Genomic DNA, 18180 nt, shown 5'->3' with positions numbered 1-18180 from the left:
TGAGACAAATGTCCAAGGAAAAATGAAAGGCAGATAATTAGATCCCCCTCCCCTAGCGCCCTCCCCAGGAATCCCAACCCAACTGGATCTTGACCTTCTACCCAACCCATGAACACTGGTCTTTTCCTCCGAAGCAAAACAATTGCTTCTACACACCAAAGTACTTGTGCATTTGGGGGACTTCTCTTCTCCCACGGATTATTTTCTTGTCTTTTATTCTCCTGAAAAAACTAGAAGTCATCCTTTAATACCCAGCTCCATGCCCTTCCCAAGTGATATGTTTTAGCTTGTATTCAGCTGTCTTCTTCAATTGAGACCCATTCAGAAAAAGTAGGCAGAGATTAAATCTTACCTGGGCAGGTAATTGGATTTAGAAGGACGGTTGTTAAGTTATAATAAAAGTGGTGAAATATATGCTGACGATGCTTATTTAATTAAATGTATTGTGTACACTATAGACTTATCATGATTGTGTCCGGTTAAATAGAGTTATTGTGAAAGATACCATGGGGTTAAAAATATATGTGCTAGCTGTGGGCTGGGATGGGAGTAAAAGACAGAAAACTGTACTTGAACAACAATTAAATTTTTTCAATTAAAAAATACATGCTAGCTATGTATCATGCACTTTACCTGATCACTTTTAAGTTGATATTTAAATAATGTCACACATTTAATAAATCTATCCAGGGCTGCACTGAATATATACTTCATCTTAGGCAAATTAATGTGGGCTATTTTGTTATTCACAGAGCTAGGAAATTATTTTCCTTTTTCTATATACACAAAACACTTACATGATATGATAGATGATAGCTGATAATATGCTCATGTAGTTATATGAACGATTTTCCCTAAAAAGCAGGAATTAAGTCAAATTTATTTTGGGTTCTCAGTGCCAAACACAGTCTTTATGCACACTCACCTCTCAATACACTGATGAATTTCAAGTAATTTTCATCATTTCCCTTTCATCTGCTCTTTCCTTCTTCTTCCCTTCCCCACCCTCCATAATGACATGCCTCTTGAGTATCCATCACAATTATCTACAGAGAGAAACTTGTTGGAATAAATATGACTATACAACAGCAACATAGTTACAAACAGTGAACAAGTCCTTCATTTATTAAGCAGTGGGGATGGGAGTTTTGTTTTTGATTTGGAGTAATGAAGGAAAAGGAAAAGAATATTTCTAAGATTTGCATGTGCTATGTAAGAAATGTGTGTGTTGAACTTCATGGCTGTGCCTTTTGCAGACTGTAGCCATTTTCCAACAAATTAATACCATGTTCCCTCTTAAAAGCTTATCGAGTTTTTTAAGAACCAAATAATGAAAAAAGAAAATCACTCTTGTTTCCAAGCAAATCATTACAAATTACTCATCCCTCACAGAAGGATATGTGAGGGGGGACCCCACAAAGGACAGAATTTATTTTTTTTAATTTTTATTTATTTATCTTTAGAGAGGAAAGGAAGGAGAGAAGGAGAGAAATATCAATGTATGGTTGCCTCTCGTGAGTCCCCTGCTGGGAACTGGCCTGCAACCCAGGCATGTGCCCTGACTGGGAATTGAACCGTGATCGTGTGGTTCGCAGGCCCACACTCAATCCACTGAGCTACACCAGCCAGGGCAAGACAGAATTTATTTATAAAAATTGTGTATTTATTCTTACATGTTTAAATTTCAGTCACCTCCAAAGCACTCTCCATTTGACACAATCCACCTATTGAGACATTTTTTTCCACTGCTCAATACAGTTTTGAACTCGTCAATTTTGATGTCTTTCAGGGCTTCTGCTCTTTTGTTTCACCTCTTCCACACTGGCAAAATGTTTCTCTCTGAGGACTTTTTTCATCCAGGGAAACAAATAAACAAAAAAGTCACTCAAGGCAAGATTGGGTGAATAGAGAGGATGGGGCACACGGGTCGTGGCATATTTGGTCAAAAACTGATGAACACTCAGCGAGCTGTGGGCAGGTGCCCTCATAAATTGCCCATCATGAAGTGGGCAAATGCATTGAAGGAGCCTCCAAAAAAATATTCACTGGAGCCTAACACAGCCTCTCACAACAATTTCACCTGTTTCACTGATACAGATGGGTTCCCAGAACACTACCCTAGCCAGGGACACCTGTACTACAAGGGGCCCCTCCTCCAGAAGATGTTTCCGCGGTATTTTGGGGTCCCCCTTCACATGTATAAACCTCCAGTTTAGTTGTGTTAGTTTGCAGTGTTCACATTTTTACAGAATAAAGGTAGTGTTTCCCAATAATATTGCTTCACCAGCATTGCTAGTCAGTGACAGCAGAAGAGTTTTATGTTTTTTGTATATGTTTGGTCTCCAGAGTTTCCAAAACATGGGTCAGTATTCCCCTGAGGCGGGAATAAAAGCTCTCTCTCCAGGAGTGTTTCTGAACATTCATTTCTAATACTTCACTGTCTTGGTGCACATAGTGAAACCAAATGAAACAATTCACCAAGGAACACCTCACACGGGGAGAAATTTATACGCAAAATGAAAAATACAACTTCAGATCTAACTGATAATCATAAAAAATTGGTCAGGCTGGTTATAGGCAGATGAAAAGCCAGAAGGGAGTCATTTCATGCATCTGACCACATAATATAAATAGAAGCTCCAGATGTGGAGAAAATGAGTCCAGTAAGAAAGCAACACATCGAAAATATTACACAATAAAATCGGCCTTTGGATTGTATACAAAAACACATTTCCTTATCATAAAAAACCTTTTCCCTACTTCTCCCTAAAGCTACTTAGTTGTCTGTTACTTTTTTTCTTTCCTTCATCAGGAAATGTTTTGAAAGAGAAGTCATCCCTTACCCTGTCTCTGCAAACACAGTAACTTCTTCTCAGTCATGGCTCTGCCCAGCATCTCCATAACAGCCATCCATTGACCACCCCCTCCTCAAGCCCCGTCTCCGCTTGATGCTCCTTACATTGAACGGCCTCAGCTACCCAGCCAAGACCCCTCGGTAGCCTAAGCTCCTTCACTCAACCCTAAACATCGGGAATCTCCAAATCCATTCTGGCTTATCATCCCTTGTCTTCGTCCATGACTTTCTCAAGGATCTCATTCCCCTTTGTGTCTTCAACTATCTTCTTTGTCAGTATAACTCGCAAAACTGTGCTTTCCAGTTGTGATTTCCTACCATAGCTTCAGACTCTGATCTCCAACTCTTTCTGGATGTCTCCATGTGTATGTTCTATCGATGTCTTAAGTTCAAAGTGTCCACAAGTGAACTCTGTCTCTCCACTCCTACACTGGCTCTGTCAGCCTTGCCAAGCACAGAGGCCTTCCAGACTTGTAGACTCCATACCTGGCAGCTGTGTTATTGCCTTGCCTTTCCCCTTCCACCCAAATCCAATCTTGTGGGCGTTATTCACATCTCTTGTATCTATTCCCCACTTTCATTCTCAATCTGCCCCCATTCATGACCATTTTGCTTTTGTCCTAGACTATTCCAAGCTGTCCATCGCTCTGCTGCTGAAGTTCTCTTCCTAACACACAAGGTTCGTCTGTCATTTATCTCTGACAGTTGACATTTGCACATAGCATAAAGCCCCCAAACCTAAGGCTGATGTTCAAAAGATTCATTGGTTGCCAATTTGCTGTTTTTTTCAGCTTACCTTCCAATGTACCATAAACATATTCAATATTCCAGCCATATAAGGTCCACCAGCCACTTACAGAAAATGCTATATACTCCCGTGTCTCAGGCTTATGCTTAAAGTGCTCTTTTAGTTAAGAATGTATTTTATTCCCCGCTGACTGGTGTTATTTAGTGGATTGAGCATGAGCTTCAAACCAAAGTGTCGCCAGTTCGATTCCCAGCAGGGCACTGCCTGGGTTGCAGGCCAGGTCCTCAGTACGGGGCACTAGAGAGGCAACCACACACTGATATTTCTCTCCCTCTCTTTCTCCCTCTACCTAAAAATGAATAAATAAAATCTTTTAAAAAGAATGTACTTTATTCCAAGATCTGCTTCTAGGAGGCTGGCCCTCCTTTAAAACCAGGCCCCAAGACATCTCTTCCCTCCCTGTCCCTGTTGCCCTGCGCATCTGAGTTACTCTCTCACTGATATAATACTTGGGATTCCTTGGGTTTTAAGCAACAGAAAAATCGACTCAAGTTGGCTTACATGTGTAAGATCATGTACTGTAAGTTACGGGCTGGCTTTAGCTAGTTTTGTCAGTCTCATCATGTCATCCTGCTATTTTTCTCTGTGATTCTTAGACTTTAGCCCTCACAGGCTCATCATAGTACAAAACAAATGGCTGGACTTACCCCACACTGTCCACAGAAAGAGAAAACTCTTTGCCAGAAGCCCAAATGTTTTTTTGCAGAAGCCCAATCAGCAAATATTTTTCATCTCATTTGTTCATTGCTACATCAATTATCTTGCTATAGCAAGATACTATAGATTGAGTAGCTCATAATCAACAGAAATGTGTTTCTCACTGTTCTGGAGCCTGGAAGTCTGAGATCAGCATTCCAGCATGGTCAAGTTAGGGTCCTCTACTGCGGACTTCTTCTTGTGTCCTCTCTTGGCAGAAGAGGCTGGGGAACTTTGTGGGATCTTTTATATAAAAGCACTAATCCCATTAGTGAGCCCTTCACCCAAGTCCATCTACCAAGGACTCTACCTACCAAGATTTCAACATATGAATTGAGGGAGAGAGGAACACAAACATTCAGACCATATAGCAAGCAGAACTGATACAAATAGGCTTAGATCAATTAATCTGCTTCTGAAATGAAAAGTGCTGTCTATAGCATCAAAACCACACCATTAAAATGAGGAAGGGACTATTTCTCAAAGAAAGCTATGAAGATTTTTTTAGAAAGCAAGGGAAAATAGATCTTAAGGAGACCACAAACCAATGACCACTATATTCCCCACACTCCAAGAACCCATATTCATTATCTGTTGTAGTGAATATGATATCCTACTTTATATCAGATTTATTTGGATATGTATTTCTGTCTTCCTCATTATATTGTGACATAGAGAGCAGGCTTAGTGTAGTTCTCATAAGTATTTTCTCTAAACTTCCAGTCAATTGAAGACAAGTATTTTCATTCTTTCTCTGAAATACTTTCCTTTCATCCATTGGTATCATCATAACAATAACTAATTGAGTTATCATGTGTTTGGGCCCTATTGTAAGAATTTTGCATATGCTGACTTTCCTCATCTTCACCACCAACCTGTAAAGTAGGTATTATTATTATCCTCATTTCATAGATGTGGTGACTAAGGCTCAGAGACTTTAAATACTTTGCCCAAGGCCATGTAGGCTGTCTGGGGTGGATACAGGATTTGAGCAAATGCAGAATGAGTCCAAAGCTATGCTCTAAAGCCAACTCTTATGCTGATTCTTCTCTCAATGAGATAGACTCCTTGGTAAAAACAAATACACTCCTTGGTAAAAACAATCTCTTAAAAGCTACTTCTTGTTTTTCAGCCCTCTCATTCAGAGAATCACCCAATCTTGCCAATTCTTCTTTCCTAACATCTGTTCTTTCTAGTTTGTTCTTCTATTAAATGAACCATTGAGGTTCTGACCACCTCTTTGCTAGACTTCTAGAATCATGTATTTTAGAATTAGTCAATCTCATATCTTCAGCCAAAACGATCCTCCTATCCCCAGTACTCTTCTTCCCTACATGATCTCCAATCTCAAATGTTTAATGTCTTTCAGCTCATAATCATAAAGGAATAAAACCATGAGAAATGAATGTTGGATCATGTTTGGAGTTGTTCTTGACAATAGTTCTTAATGGACAGTGTGTCAATTGACTCCTTGATGCTGTTCTTCCCAAAACGGAACTCCTAGAACTGTGGAGGCCCTCAAGAGATTATACAAACAAGTTTCCTGTTTTCAGTCAATAAGTCATAAGATGCTGAAGACAGATCTTGATTATTTGCATTTTGAAAAAGGGGTTGAAAAGATTCTCCACAACCATGCTTGGTGACATAGCATTTCTTCTAGCATGTGACTGCCACAGTCTTCCCAAAACATCAATACTATGAGGTTTTGTCTCACACTCAGCTCAGAGATCTGCTTCTAAAGTATAGGTGACAGATTACTGAGCAATCCCTGTTTATTCAGCAAATTATCCATCTCTTTTTGATAGCAAGGTAATTATGACATATCTATGAAAACAATAGAAATGTAGACATTTAAAAACTTACTCATGAAGTAAATGTACTATACTATTCTTGTTTTTTACTAGTGTTTATTATGCATTTATTATTTTATTTATTTTCTAGAGTATTAATTAATGTTAAACCAGTGGTTCTCAATCCTGGCTACACAATCCTGGCTAAAATCCCCTGGATCTGGGGCATTTTGAAAAAATACTGGTACCTGGCACCATCCCACATCAATTAAATATGAATCTCTGGGAGGAAACCTGACCAATGGATGTGTGTGTGTGTGTGTGTGTGTGTGTGTGTGTGTGTGTACTAATGTGGTTCTAATCACATTAAACTCTTGTCTATGAGAATAAAAAACATCCTTCCAAACTTAGAAATAAAAACATTCGTTATAGCTTCAGGACTACTTCACCCATTGTGTATTATAGTCACTGTGAGCTTTCTAAAGAATACCAAAAATATGGGAGAAATGTAAAAAGTAACTAATAAGAACAAAATAATTTATTCTTAGCAAATTCTAAATTATTAAAAACAGTTTTAAATATTCTTCAACAAAAAATACACTTAATGTGAGATGTGAATGCATTTTAGTGTATTTGCCATGATTCAGGGGGAGTCTTCGTAAAGAGCACCTGCAATATAAAAAGGTCTTACAACCACAGGGAAAGGGGGTGGGGATGGGCAGAACAAGATAAAGGGGGGTTAAGTGGTGATAAAAAGAGACTTCACTTTGGATGGTGAGCACACAATATAATATACAGATGACGTATTACAGAATTGTACACTGGAAACACATAATTTTATTAACCAGCATCACCCAATGAGTTCAATACAAATTTTAAAAATAAATAAATAAAATAAAAGGTCATATTGTATTCTTGAATATTTCAAATTACGTTTCAATATTTATGGTATGAATTGTTCCTATCTGCTGCTGAAGAAAATGTCAAGGAATAAAAGAGTCTGAAGCCAACTGTTTGATAACAACAATTGATTTCGATAGAAAGATTTACAGCTTCCCAGCCCTTAGCTTCAAACAGAAGATAAGCTTTTATGTTTATTGAAGCTACTCTCCCATTTCTTCTGAGTTGTACTTTTTGTTAAATGCAATTCTGAATGAAAGAACCGCTCGGGGGAGTTTGAGAGGGAGGAAGACACCAAAATTGAGTTTCAAGAAGGATGAATCATTTAAATCAGTTTCTCTGGTCTGGAAACACTGCTGAAATCAAGGCAGTACATGATACTGTCTTTCTCCCTTCCTAGCTCCGGAAGTCAAAAGCCAAATTCCAATGAACTGGAGTAACATGTAGAACTAGCTCTTACATCCAGTCTCAAGAATTAATTACAGTCTGTAATGAGGACCCCAGAACCACAATCATCCTTAAAATTCTTTATGAGGTTGTATTTCTAAAAGTTTCAAAATATCTGTATGTGTGTCCTTGTACACAGAAAATAGACTAAAAACATGTGCATCAGAATTTAACAGTGGTTATTCCTCAGTTAGAAAAATACGGATGACAAATTTTCTGCAGGAGTCACATAATACTTTTTATACGTATATGCAAAGAGGAAAATTCTTGAAGGGCACGCATCAAACTTAAAAATAATTATCCTTTAGGATCAAGGTTGGCTTGGGAAGACAGAAGAGATTTTATGTATTACCCTATACTCATATTTTGAATATTGTACTGATAATTTGTATTTTAAACATTAATAAACATGTGGTATAAATTTTGAATTTTTAGAAAGCTATTAAAGGCTACACTCAACACCTCATTTGCCCAGATGGGTATGGGAAGGCGTAGAGCGGTGCTTGGCTCTCTCTCTCCAGCTTAAACAGCATGGGGTAGTTCTCTTGTAATATTTCGTGCTTCCTCATGGGTTTTATGGTAGTGTCAAAACAAGATCTTGACCTCAGAAAAGACACAAGTTTTCAATAATAATTCATTTTAAAAGCTAAAATGTATGAACCTCCTGCTGTACAAGATATTTTCTTATATATTATCTCACTTATTTTCAGAACTTATCCTATGAGGCTCAGAAAATTTAAGCACCTTTGACAACCCACACAGCTAATAAATGGAAGAGCCAGGACTAAATCTACACATTTTTAGCTTCATAAATCAGAGTCCTTAAATTAAAATTGTGAAGCAATGAGGAAATTTGAACAATAACTGAATACTGGTCTAAGTTGTATATAATTTTGCTGACATAATTCTTATAAAAACTTTGTAGTTTTTTTACAACTTTTCCTGATAGTCACTCTATAAGTCAAAACCCACATCCACAAATCTCTTTGAGATAAGGGTTTCTTTACCTAGGGCTTCTGCTCAGGCTGCTGGGAAACGATGGCCTTGAAGTTTCCTAGAAACCCAACTGTTTAACTAAATAAGTTCTGAGACAAGATCTTAGATCTTTCTGCTAAACTTCCTGCCTCATATCCAGTATTTTCCCTTAAGACCACACTCAAGTCTCATGAATATTCTCTTCTTTATATAATTTTTCTACATGTACATGTTTTAATGGCTTGATACAATTTTATGTAGAGAAGATTTGATATACAAGGTTTGGTCCACATATTTTTTAATTTTACATTGATTGATTGATTTTTTTATTAATGCTTATTCAATTCTTCAGCATAGGTCCTTCTTTCATAATGAGATATTTAATAACTATTCATATGACTTAAAAGGGTGAAAAATCCTTCAAAATGTATTCCACCTAGCTGTGAAAGGGGGAAAATACTCAAAATATATAGGGAATTCACATTAGCTTACAGGTATAGCCTGTCATTGCTACTTTTTAAATCAGATCCCTACACAATAAAATCTGTGGTATTTAGTTTCCAATGGAATCTCCTAAAGACATTTTCCTCTTCCCAGTTTTCCAGGTTTGTTTGAAAGGAAAATATGGTACTGTACAGTACTAAGGGGTGGGAGTTTTGGTGCCAGAAGAACCAAGATTAGCCTCTCAGCTCTGCTACCTGGACAGTTTTAACCATGCTGAGCCATAATTTTCTTTTTTTATTTTGTTTTACTTTATTTTTTACTGTATTAAGAACACTTAACATGAAATCTATTCTTTTACTAGATTTTCAAATGTAAAAAAGAAAATTTTTGTCTATAGGAACAATATTGTACAGTAGATCTCTGCAAAAGCATTCATTTTGAATAACTGAAATTTAATTATACCAAACATTTAAGGCAAAATGAACTCCAATGCTTCCCATACTATTCCAAAGAAACTGAATAGGAGAGTACACTTCCAAACTCATTTGATGAAGCCAGCATTACACTGATGCCAACGCCTGACATAGACACCACAAGAAAACAACAGTCTAATATTCCTGGTAGATAATAAGGCACAAATCTGCAACAAAATAAAAAAATCTTCAACAAAATACTAGCAAATCAAATTCAACAGCACATTAAAATAATCATACTCCATGACCAAGAAGGATCTGTCCTTGGGACACAAGGATGGTTTAACACAGGGAAATCAGTTAATATGCTATACCACATTAACAGGATGAAGGATAAAAATCACATTATCATCTCATCAATATTCTTTAGTCTTTTATACATATTCCTCAAACTCCTGACAGCCTCTTCTGACCACTCCATTCAAAGTCACTCCCACATTTTAAACATTCAAAAAAAGTCTCACTTCCAGGTACCAAAACCTGCGTTAGTTTTCTATGACTGCATAAAAAAATTACTTTAAAAGCTATTGGCTTCTAAAATAAGCGATTATTACCACAGGGTTTTGCGTAGTTCATGAGTGTGGTTCAGAAGTTGGGGGTGGTTTACTGCATTGTTCTAGTTCCGGGTCTCTCTTGAGGTTGTGGTCAAGATTCAGCCCAGGGATTAAGTTCATGTGAAGGTTTGATTAGGGCTGAAAAACTTACTTCTGGTGTGACCTGCATGACTTTTGACAGAAGGATTCAGATTCTTGCTGAACATTGGGAATGTCCACAGGACTACTGAAGTGTCCTCATGACATGGAAATTGGTTTCCCTAGAACAAGTGACCCCAGATACAAAGGTGGAAGCCACAGTGTGGTTTATGACACAGAATTAGAAGCCCTATGCTGTCGTGTCCACAATATCCTACTAGTTACATGGTTCAGACTGATTCGCTGTGAGAGAACATCACTACCAGGGCTCAAATATTGAAGGATAGCAGTCACTGAGAATCACCGTGGATTTGGCTATATTTTTTCTCATTAGTGTTTCATAATTTTTAGCATATAGGTCTTTACCATATTTTTGTGGATTTATCCCAAAGTATTTCATGTTTTTTATGTCATTGCATATGTTACTTTTTTTGTTTTAATTTTCAATTGTTTTATGCCATTATATAAACATACAGTTAATGTTTTTTATTGTTCTTATAACCTGTGCCCTTGTAGTTCCAATAGATTTTTGGTAGATTATTTGGGATTTTCTATGTAGATTACCATGTTTCTATAAATAAAGACAGTTTTGTCTCTTCCTTTCTGATCTGTATGCTTTTATTTGTTGGCTTATTACATAGGTGAGGATCCCTAATATAATGTCAAATAGAAGTGATGAGAGTGGACATCCCTGCCTCATATCCATGCTTAAAACGTAAGCATATAGTCTTGCATCATTAACTATAATTCTATAAGTTTCTCGTAGATTCCTTTTATCAGAGACAGTCTCCTTCTATTCCTAGTTTATTGGAAGTTATGAATGGATGCTGAATTTTGTCAAATGCTTTTTCTGACTCTATTGAGATAATCATATGGCTCTTCTGGAAAATTTCCTGGATTGATTTTTGAATATTGAACCAAACTTACATACCTGGAATTCAACCCCACTTGGTCATGATATACTATCTTCCTTATATATGGCTTCATTTGAGTTGATAATATTTTGTGAAGGATTGTTGAATCAATGTTCAGGAGGGACATTTGTCTATAATTTATTTGTAATGTTTTCTCTGGTATAGTGACCATGGCAATATTAGCCTCATAAAATTAATTGGGAAGTGTTCCCTTCTCTCCTATTCATCTGAGCCATATATAGTTGCAGGCAAAGCAATATTGTTATCATGGATTTGCTAAAAAAAATAACCTGCAGTAGGTTTGGGGTAAAGCTCAAGGACGCGCATGTATAACGAGTTCCCAGGTAATAATGATGATGTTGGCTTGGCAACCACAAGAAAGCCTTTGCTTTAATGTGAAGCCTCATATTTCAAGAATTACAGGCTTTTCACAGTGTAAACTGCAGGTTCAATCCAAATGTAATATTCTTCAGTTCACCTGCTACAATGACTCTAAATTGTATCTAATTTATTTCAGCAAATGTGTTTGGACATCTACTGTGTCATGTACCTGGCCCTCTGCTAGCTTCTGAAGGTACATGGACATGTATTAATACATTGCTCCTGCTACTGAAAATTTCATCATCTGATGTCCTTATTTTTAGTCCTGTTTATTAATTTTAGAAAAATTTTGTTCAACTCTAATTTGTTTCATTTCTATTGGATTATTTTTAAATCTGCTTCTGTAAAACAAATGAACAATCTTGTAGCATGAATTAATTTTGTAGTATAAAATATTATGGTGTTTTTCTACACCTTGGTTTTTTTTTTTCTTTTTAAAGATTTTTTAAAGTTTATCTTTAGAGGGGAATGGAAGGAGAGAGGGAAAGAAATATCAATGCATGGTTGCCTCTTGTGCGTCCCCTGCCAGGAACTGGCCCACAACCCAGGCATGTGCCCTGACTGGGAATTGAACCGCAATTCTTTGGTTCGCAGGCACGCGCTTAATCCACTGAGCTACACCAGCCAGGGCTATACCTTGGTTTTATTTAGTCCAAATCCTCCTGAGTTTCCCACATAAAGGACCTTAGAAATCATCTCATTCATTCACCCACTCCCATCCTGCAGTGAGAAGACAGAAGCCCAGGAAAGACGCAGCTCCCCAGGGTCACTCAGCTGGGAAGTGACAGAGCTGCTATATTACCCAGCTCATAATATAGCGCTCTTTGTACAACACCAAGCCTCGTGACTGAAACTTCAATTTCAAGGAAAACTATGGATTCCATACCTAGGAAATATTCCACAAATTTCAGTGGAATGCTGGAGTTAAATTAAATTATCGAAGACCTTTGTAAATTAAAGAAGGGTGGAGAGAGAGAGATGAAGGAATGGGACAGCTGTGGTAGCCGCAGTAATGGCAACAGTAAAAGTAATAAGGGAGTAGTAGTAATAAATTTCTTACGTGCTATATACTCTGACTTTCTTACAACATTTTCTCATCTCAGTAACCACATGACAATTGTTATACCCATTTTACAGATAAAGAAACTGAGGCACAAAGAAGCTTAGTAATGTGTCCAGAGACGTGAGTTTATACTAAATTTCATCCGATGGCCTTGGGTAAAATTAATACCACAAATATAACCAAGTTCTGCTGAAAAGAAGATGTAAATAATGTTTAATCTTTGTGTTGTACAGCTCCTCAAAGCCCTAAACCCTTTTTTAGAGAACTTAACAAAAGTAAGATGGTTAAAAACAGAAGGAAATTCAAAACTATTTATTTTATGCCTGTTAAAACAGATTTAACAGCACTTTTTTCTTCTGAATAGGTCAAATATTAAATAAAACGTCTTCTTTCAGCAACTGCGATTTATAGAGAGGTCACAGGCACCATTGGAGTGGAGCAAGCTCTGGGCGCACACGCGCACACACCCACTCAACTTCATGTATAAACAAACATCACTTACACCCTGGGGGATTATTTCTCACTATCTTTAAACCCAACTGGTTTCACTTGGCAGCCTGCAACCCCTACAGGTGGCACCTATTCTCTGTGAAGTGTTTCCTTTTCCCAGAACTGAGACATTGGCACCACATACCTCCTTACCATTTTCAGCATCTGTTTCTACTTATGTGCCAGCTTAAGGCCACCTGACCTGTGAAAGGAAACAAAACAAAAGTTCATGGTCATTGTCCACCTGGACCCTGGAAACACAGATTGAGAAACTCAAATGGGATGCCAAGTATAGGTCTACATTAGTAAGGGTCTATGGGAATAAATATTTCCCTTATTTATCTGCTGCTGCTGAATAGAGGATAAAGTAGGACTCTTGGAGTCTAGAGAAATCAATTCTTAAAGTGACTAAGTACTCACTACCATTTCCAAAGCTTTGTGTACTGCTGCAGAGTTGCTACAAAAGATACAGAGAGGTATAAAGCTTGCCAAAGAGGTTCATGAAATTAACAGCTCAGAATAGGTATATTAGAAAATAAATATGCAAATACACAGCATTCAAATTTATAGGATATGCAATGACTATCACAGGATTCTTCAGAAGGAGCAAAACTAAGGGCTGGGGGGATACAAAAACCTCAGTGGTGGTGAGACTTAAAGAAGAAAAAAGTAACTTATTCTGTGGCAGATGCAATCACTTCCTTTTAAATAGTATACCAGGAGGAAAATTACCAAGTCACATATCCACTAAGAGCTGAACCTCATGACAAATACAAAAATCCTTGTCCATATTTCCCAAATATACTTATTTTCTGCTTTTCTTCTTTCCCTATAGTCAGCTTCCAATTAAATGCAGCAGTTGAGGATAAAGACCAAAGTGGCTAAATCTATGGAGATGTCATAGCCTTTATTTTTGCCTTCAGTCTCTGTTTCCAGTTTTCAAAAGTTTTACCTAGAGTAACAAGTTGGTAACAAGTATACAAAGGTGCTTATAACAACGGTATTTATTGCAGTGTTAGATGATTAAAAAGCCTTTAAAACTAAGCGAAATAAGCCAGTTAGAGGAAGACCAATACTGCATGATCTCAATCATGTGTGGAATCTAATGAACAAAATAAATTGATGAAAAAAATAAAACCAGAGGTGTGGATACCTGGAACACATTGATGGATCTCAGAGAGAAGGGAGTGGTGGGACTGGAAGAGATGAGCCAAAGAACATATATGCTGCATGCGCCACCCATGGACACAGACGATAGTGTGGTGAAGGTCGGGAGAAGACAGGGGAGGGGCTGAGTGGAGGGGGGCAGAGGGGGAGAAACTGAGACATCTATAATAGTGTCAACAATAAAATAAAATTAAAGTGATCCAACATTTTATATATATACAGATGATATAGAATTGTACACTTGAAACCTATATAATTCTATTAACCAATGTAACCTCAATAAATTCCATTAAAATATTTTTAAAAGATTTAAAAATTAAAACAGCCTTAATATTTATCAATAGGGAAAAGTTAAATATATTGCTAATGGAAAAGAGCAAACTGCCAGTAAGCGTGTCTCGTATGATCCCATTTAATTTTTAAAAAACACATCTGTACCTCTAAAATACACCTCATGCGCAAACCCATTCCAGAAGGCAATGTGCGGAATTGTACAGATGTTAATATTCATGAGATTTGCAGCTGACTTCTACTTTTTGTCTTATTATTTTCTATGCTGGTGGTGACTTTTAAAAATGTATTACATTTATAATTTTAAAAATAATTTAATTAACATACTTATATGTAATATTTACATTTTTGCTTTACCAAAGATGACCTAGAAACAGCCACTGAAACTGAGGTGGAATACTAACAAAAAAGCCATAAAACTCAACCATTAGGCATGAAGAATGGTCATTATACACAGATTCTTTAAATTTAAGAGCATTGGGCACTGGATGGGTGGCTCAGCTGGTTGGAACGTCTCCCAGTACATCAGAATGTTGTGGGATCAATTCTCGGTCAGGACACATAACTAGGTTGCAGGTTCGATCCCCACTCAGGGTGCATACAGGGAGCAACCAATCAGTATTTCTCTCACACACTGATTTCTCTCTCTCTCTCTCTCTCTTTCAATTAATCCATTAATAACATATCCTTGGGTAAGGGTTAGAAAAAGGCAATAAATATTGTTTTTAAACAATATTTACATAAATCTTAAAATACTATTTTCCTCAATTAATAGATGGATAAATATTTTGACTTTTTGGTGCTAATATACATCCAAAGCCTCAGAGGCCTGAATTTTAAATCTGATACAATATGACTCGTGGAATTTATCATAAATTATAAGAGGCTAAAGGTTTATAAACTGCAGAACATGTTGAAATGCTCCATTGGGTAATGACACTCTGTGACAGCTGCCATCTTTCTTGAGAAAGATTGAGCTCTTCTAGGTGTCCAAGTGGCCCTTCCTTCCCTTCGCCTGCTGGAGCCCGAAGCAGAGCAGCCAGGTGGTCATGGACCCCGGTGTCTGAGGCTCCGCACATTCTGCTGATGCACCAGTTCAGGAAAAGTTAGTCGATGCAGCCCTTTGCCTTCCGCTTGGCTTGAATAAAATCAGGAAAAGTGGGTTAGGCTCAGTTCTTACTCTGCTCTCCTCAGGGTCCACATGTTTCCTGACCCTTGACCTGCTGTTCTGTCACCTGCACATGAGCTTAGCTGAAAATGACTTCCTGCCCCTCTCTGTGTCCTAGAACCACCGTTGTGCTTCATCAGTCTGCCCATGGCCTCTGCAGATGACTGGCTTCATGTCCACCATTGTCTGATTGCCCATCGCTTAACCCTATCGCCAGGCTGGTTTTCTCGTTCATGGGAAACTGAAACCTTTAAAATGAAAGAGTTGGAGTGGGTCTCTAAAAACCAACTAGCTCATTTACATAGTTAAACATAACCCCAAGGGAATTAGTTTGACCTCCGTAATTTTTAAGGAGCATACATTGGCCAAATCAATGGCTGATGATTGAAACATCTGTTCAACGCTGGCTGTTCAGTACTTTCGTTTCTTCTACATAAACATAGACAAATTTGGAGGGCTCCACACGCAGGAGTGGGCTAGTACTTTCTGTCCATCTGCCTGGTGACACCCTACGAGAAGCAACAGTGTGTCATGATCGACCCAGTCCCAAATCTTAATACAGAGAAAAGAACACTAAACCAAGAGTCAGAAAACTTGATTTCAACACGGGTTCTGCCACTGCCATAATCGGGGCCTGTTTCTTCATTAGCAAAATAAGGAAGAGGTTGACTGAGGTCTCCTTATTATGAAATGTTCTGTTCTGGGGATCAGTGGCCAGTTAGGGGGGTAGATTATACTTGGCTATATCTTCTACTCCGTTCAAAGACCTACAATCAGGCCGTCACACAAATGTCCTGAAATGAGGCAAATCCTCCTCACATTGGATAGGAGTCAGAACCAATTACATCACCTGTAAATTGTGCGACTCTCTGAAAAACTTAATGTACTTTCATAAGTTATATGTCAATGGTAGAAGTGAGTAACTGGGTTGAATTTTCTTCAAGGCAACCTGAGAAGCTTAGTGTGGCAGAAGAGATGGAAGAGAGAGATAATGGATGGTTAGATAGATGATAGATAGATAGATAGATAGATAGATAGATAGAAAGATAGGTAGATAGATGATAGATAGATATAATAGGTAGGTGGGTCATGGGTAGAAGAATGGATGCAGAGATGTATAGTTGGGCAGCTAGATGGAGTCCAGGTTCTGAACAAGGTCTCTGGAGTCACACCACTTTCATTCAGAACACAGCATAACAACTTCTTGGCTGAATCATCTCAAGCCAACTACACCACCTACTTGTGACTCAGTTAACTCACAGGAAAAATTCAGATAATAATAGTAATACCTCAATAAGGTGGTTGTCAGAATTAAGTAAGATTATTCATGTAATGCTTTTAGCATAATACCAGATATGTGGTAAGTATTCCATAAAGGTTAACAATTATAATTATTATTACTTAGGCAACATTAGGTATGTCCTTCCTTCGCCATCACTCTGGTCACCAACCCCTTGCCTCACACACGTACCCAGAGTTGACCACCACTAGAAGACCGGTGTGTGTGTGTTTTCCTGTGACACACATACACACATCTAGTGTTATTGCTTCCAAAAGTGGGTAGTACAAAATATATTGTTTTGAGATTTTTTTGCTGAGCACTATGCCTTGTAGAGCATCCCATTTCTGACATAGACATTATCAATATATAAAATATATGAATTTATGTTTCTACTAATGGACATTTACAATTTTTCAATGGGCATCTTTTAATATTTCTTTTCCTCAGGTCTGACCATCTCTGTGAGACAGATTCCTATCTTGCTGAGTCATAAGGCACGTGTGCTGAGATGTCTTATATGCCTTGCCAAATATTCTCTGAAAGGACATTATCAATTTCTACTCCCATCAACAATTTGTAAGCTTGTCTGGTTTTCCACACCTTTACCAACATTGGATATTGCTAATATTTTTAAGGCTGCCAATCTGATGGGCAAACTATGGTATTTTTTTAAAAATTCCAAATCCCTGACTCATTTGGAGCTTGAGCAAGCTTTGTGCAAACCTTTACTGTGCTTTACCTTTTCTGCCAAGTATTTATCTGAAAATGTTGCCAGTAAGTGTGAACAAGGCACTGTGCAATACCCAGCTTTTGGGTGGTTACTACTCTGGGTTCTCATTTCCTCACGTTTACACAAGAAAGGTTGGAAAAGAGAGTAGTTTTCTACTAGGGTTGTTATAGCCTTATTCTTGTTATTTTTTTTGTTTTGAGTTTCTCCTATCATTTTACTTAAAAATCCAAAATTCTACATTGGTACTATCTAACAATACTATCTTATGAACAATTTGCTCAGTTATATGGGAAAAAAAACTAACAAAACCTAAATGCTCCTGTTACAGCAAATGTCCTTAAAAATCATAACATTAATACTCACTTATAATGGGAACACAGGAAAAGAATATTCTCAGATAGTACTGGTAGCAATTCAGATGCTGCAGTCTTTAGAGAAAGCAATTTGTTAAAACACCTATTAGAATTTAAAGTGTGTATACCTCCTTTTGCCCAGAATCTCACTTCTGGAATCTAAATATCAAAATGATAGGCCCTGGCTGGTGTAGCTCAGTGGATTGAGCGCAGGCCTGCGACTCAGACGATCGCAGTTCAATTCTCAGTCAGGGCACATGCCT

Source organism: Sturnira hondurensis, unplaced genomic scaffold (genome assembly GCF_014824575.4).
Source record: "Sturnira hondurensis isolate 20B ecotype Veracruz unplaced genomic scaffold, ASM1482457v3 Scaffold0022017, whole genome shotgun sequence".
Taxonomy (NCBI): Eukaryota; Metazoa; Chordata; class Mammalia; order Chiroptera; family Phyllostomidae; genus Sturnira; species Sturnira hondurensis.
The sequence above is the reverse complement of the archived record's forward strand: the minus strand, read 5'-3'. Positions refer to the sequence as shown.